At 36.4% G+C, this 5,000-nt stretch overlaps 1 protein-coding gene across 4 annotated transcripts in view; it reads right to left on the bottom strand.

Annotated features, from left to right (window-relative positions):
* Window positions 1-3,416: 3,416 nt before the first annotated feature.
* Window positions 3,417-5,000, bottom strand: part of LOC122253880 (uncharacterized) — a 62,458-nt gene continuing 60,874 nt past the window's right edge. For all 4 annotated transcript variants that reach the window (XM_086533397.1, XM_086533398.1, XM_086533399.1 and 1 more), the window contains one exon: window positions 3,417-5,000. This exon is cut by the window's right edge and continues 493 nt beyond it. The gene's annotated coding sequence lies outside the window, so the exon portion shown is untranslated.

Raw genomic sequence — 5,000 nt, 5'->3', positions numbered from 1 at the left:
TGCATGTTCATTTTAAGGCCAATCTTCAGACTTTCCCTATTTAAATCGCTTAGTAATTGTTGTAGTTCATCTGTTGACTCGCCGAAAAGAACAATGTCATCTGCAAATCTTAAGTTGCTTAAGTGCTCATTCCCTATTTTAATCCCTTTCTCCTTACAATCTAACTTCTTGAATACTTCCTTCAAGCAAGCTGTAAACAGCTTCGGTGAGATGGTGTCACTCTGGCCAACACCCTTTTTTATTGGTATTTTATTGGTTTCTGCGGGTATTTTGATGGTCGCTTTACCATTTTTATATATATCCTCTAATAATCTGCAATATATTTCCTCTACTCCTTGTTTACGAATTGCATCTAGTACTGCAGATATCTTTACCGAATCGAATGCCTTTTCATAATCTACGAATGCCATACACAGGGGCTTCCTATTTTGTTTGTTTTCTCTTTTATTTGGGCTAGTGTGTGGATATGGTATGTAGTTGAGAATCCGCTGCGGAACCCTGCCTGTTCCCTGGGTTGTTTTGAATCTAATGTATTGGTGATACGGGCTGTGATGATTTTTATGAACATTTTATAGATTACTGAAAGGAGGCTCTTAGGTCGGTAATTCTTTAAGTCTTTTGTGTCCCCCTTTTTGTGTATTATAATTATCATTGTGTTTTTTCAGGATTTTGGAGTTTTACCAACGCTTAGACATCTGTTAAAAATATTGGCGTTTTACTGCTGCAATCTCTCCTGCATCTTGAATAAGCTCTACACTAATGCCGTCTTCTCCTGGTGTTTTTTTTCCTATTTTCATGCCTTTTAGTGCTCTATTTACTTCCTCTACCGTAATGTTTGGAACGTCTCCAATGGTTGTGTTTGTCTCCGTACGTGGTTGATCGTTTGAGTGGTATAAGTCGCGATAGAAGTCTTCTATTACTTTGATAATTTCATTTTTACTGTATGTCACCTCTCCATTAGGTTTCTTTTTGCAAACATTTGTTTTTTCCCTATTCCGAGCCTCCTCTTTGTTGCCTTAAGGCTGGTGCCGGCTAGCAGAGCTTCATTTATTTTTCGTATGTTAAATTTGCGTACATCCTCTTTCTTCTTCTTGTTTATCGTCTTAGTCAGCTCTGCTGATTCTATCTTGTCTCTGATTGATGTTATTTTCATGTCCCTACGCTGTTTCATATTTTTTTTTTGTCTCTACCGAAAGCTCACTGAACTTTTCTTTTTCGTCTTTACCCCCTATTTCAAGTGCAGCTTCCTTTAATATCTCACTGAATTGGTCGTTCATTCGGCCTATGTCAATGTCTTCTTTAAGAGCTGAGTATTTGTTTCGGATGTTAATACTGAATTCCATCGTCCTATTCTTAATGTTAGTTAGATTAACGAGAGGCTTCTGTATGAACTTATTTCGTTCCCTTCTTAGCTGTAATTTTACTCTACTTCTGACCAGTCTATGGTCGCTGCTTTATTGATAACGGTTACGTCTTGTACAATGTCGCGCCTATTGGTGATTATGAAGTCAATTTCGTTTTTAATGCCGGATGGTGATTTCCATGTCCATTTCCTCCCGGGTCTCTTTTCGAAGAATGTATTCATAATTTTAAGGGATCGCGCTTCAGCGAATTCTATCAGCCTTTGCCCTCTCTCATTTCTGGTGCCTATTCCGTGTTTCCCAACCGAGGTTTCTCCATCTTCCCTTATTCCTATCTTGGTATTAAAATCCCCCATAATCACGGTAAAATGGGTTTTTGCTCTATCGGTAGCTGCTTGCACATCTTCATAGAAGCTCTCTAGCTCCTCATCAAGGGGTAGGGGTAGGGCCTGATACCCCCACCTACCGGCCTTAACTGTGCGTGGTGGGGGGAGTAATTTTAGTCAGGAGGCTACCTTTAATCTCCAATAACACGTTTGAGTTAGTGAATCGCGTGTTATTAGGAGATCTTAGTATCCCCCGATCTATCTCACTACCTTTCGGTTTACTCTTGTGAGGATGGACATTTTATATACACATGCAGGGCCTACGCAAAAATGCATGCTTGCATGTTTATGCCCGCTCCCATGCCCACACTTATGTACGTTTCTATATATATATTGTGCCCGTGCATGCACAACGTGGACGCATATAAATATACAACTATGCAATTATGCACTCCGTCCAAGTGGATTAGTCGTGTGTATTATGTACATAGCACCCATAAAAACATCGTCTACTGTGTGTATGCACACCACACGTGAATTTAAGTTTGCATGCATTTTTTTTTTTTCAATATATATAGTAGGGAATGGTATATATATATCTGGCAACATTTCGGGATGAGGCGAGGGATTTACTGTACTGTCTAGTATCTTTTGAGGCGTTGTGCACCTTGGCCGTTTAGTTAGGCTGCCATCGGGTGGGGGCTTCCTTCAATTATAAATATTACCTGACTGATACTCAGTGTGGTTGCATGATTAGATTTATGAACACTGAAAACAGGCCATATGTGATTCTATTGTATAATGTACTCATGAACTAGGAATTGATTTTTACTCAGGCCTGATGTTGACCCTTGGTACTGATGTTAGCGTGGCATCTATGGGGAGCATGTAAGTGATGTTTGACTAATTTTCTGTTGGTTTACTTGGATGGTGTGATTTTTATTTGGAATATATTCAGTCATTCTCAAATGTTTTCACACTGTATTTTAAAATTGCAAATCACTATAATAGATGGTATAAATCAATGTTTCCTTCATTATATTGTGTCACATTTTGGCATCTCCACGCCTTTAAAAGGACTAGCTTTCCTGTGGCATTCTTTCTTTTTTGAATTTTCTATAACACTTTTGTAATTTCTTATATATATTATATATATATATATATATATATATATATATATATATATATATATATATATATATATATGTATGTACACACACACACACACACACACACACACACACATACACACACACACACACACACACACACATATATATATATATATATATATATATATATATATATATATATATATATATATATATATATATATATGGCCTGAGTGACTTCATCAACTCTCTCGTGAGAAAATAAAGATGGACTGAGCTCCTGCTTAGTAACAAGCCAAGAGAGACCTTCAGGATTGGAAATGGATGGTGGAAGTGGCAAATGTACCTTCTTTGGTATCATCCCCATTGATTCATTCTTACTACATCATCAATCTTTATTCTCAACTTTTCAGTTTCCTTTTGTTCCTCTTTTATCAAATTTTCATCTCTCCTCCAGTGCTAAAAGTTTTGTTTTCTTTAGTCTTTCTTCGTACCTCAAGTCCCTTAGAGTTTTTTTTGTTTTTTCAACAAAAGGAATCATATTTTAGAACTAATAATCTGTTATCAACAAATCATACCATCATCATAAACATAAAAAGGATAAACAAACTTCCATGTAATTTTTATTCTTTTCCTTATAATGACACAGAATACTTGAAGTCTGATGCAAAACACAGGGAAGTGAGGTGACAACTGCTCCTTCTGCGAGAACCTTAAAGCATTACATGAGGTACGGTGAAATGGTGAGTGGATACCAAGACATGAGAGCTCAGAACAACAGCATACTGTGTCCAGGATAAAGCAATGGTTAAAAAGCTTTTAACCCTCACATAAAGCTTTGCAATTCTACCTCAGTGTTTACAGCCAGAGTACCGTACCAACATGACCCCCGTCTGATGAGTTATACACCCAGTTTATTTCTTGATCTTCCAACTGTGTACAATGTTCACATGAAAGAAATCATTTGTGAAGAATGAAATACTCATTAAGAAGTTGTGATCAGCTAATTCTTATGAAATTTTGCTCAGTGATAATTGAAAGTAAAGTGTATAAACCCAAGGTAAACAGAAGTCACAAGGGTATTGAAAGAACTTGGTACTGGAGAAAACCCCTTATTCAAGACCTTTAGACAGTTCTCTAGAAAAAATCTGAAATAATGGCATGACTCAGTAATGCATGAAAACAAATGTATGCATGACAGTGATAATTAAATTAGTTAATAGTTAAGAGTACAGTCAGTTGTTCTATCTTTCTGTATCTTATTAAAAGCTTTGCATGAACAATATTATAATTTTAATATTCTCATGAACAGTCCTTTTGCAGCTTGATTATATTACAATCAGACATTTAACTCCATTTAAGATGGCTACTTTTTCACCTGCTGGCAAAAAATGCATTAAGACTGTCTGACGAACACTTGGCAGAATGTAATGAACCTCTAGATTCCGGTTCGCACAGACTCTACAAAATGATCATCCAATCGTGGATCACCTACAAGGGAGCAGCAGGACAACAAAAGTAACTGGAGTCATCTTTACCAATCTTTAAAAGGCATACTGGAATAAAAGCTTCCTTATTCTAGCTTTGAAGACCATATAGAAATGTATCCAAGAATTTGATTTGCATCTGGAAGATTTGAGGAATAGTGAAAGCCTATTAGCTAGTTTCTGGACAAACTGCCTATAAAGGTATGACTCATGACATCACAATTTTAAAAACAAACCTCAAACATATACAGTATAAGTAAAAAGAATGCATGGAAACTTTGCTAATTTTGTCAGCCATATCTGTTAGAAGCAAGTACATGAAGGACAAATTAAAAGTTATATTAAATATACATCAAGATAGGCTTTAGTTTCTACAGCACAAGTTGGTTAACATGCCATGAACAAATATCAAAATCATGGACGCCTGACACAGTTTACATAACTAAAAGAGGCTGGCCTTTGAAAGCTAGTTTTATACCTACAGAAGTCGTTACATCGCTTCATCAACATGGAACCTTTACCACTGTTATTGCTCTTTTTGACAAGGGTCAGCAAATGGTATCCTAACCAAAATATATTGGTGTGTGCAACAAGCTATAGAAACTATTCCATGAGCAAGTACTCAGGCTAGAGTATATAATCATACTTGTCATGGTAGGTAAATTATAACATGTAAATCTCTATAAGGGAAAAGAGCAAACAGATGTTTATCAA

This window comes from Penaeus japonicus, unplaced genomic scaffold (assembly GCF_977035675.1).
Source record: "Penaeus japonicus unplaced genomic scaffold, GWHDUDI00000001_assembly GWHDUDI00000039, whole genome shotgun sequence".
NCBI lineage: Eukaryota > Metazoa > Arthropoda > Malacostraca > Decapoda > Penaeidae > Penaeus > Penaeus japonicus.
The sequence above is the reverse complement of the archived record's forward strand: the minus strand, read 5'-3'. Positions and strand labels throughout refer to the sequence as shown.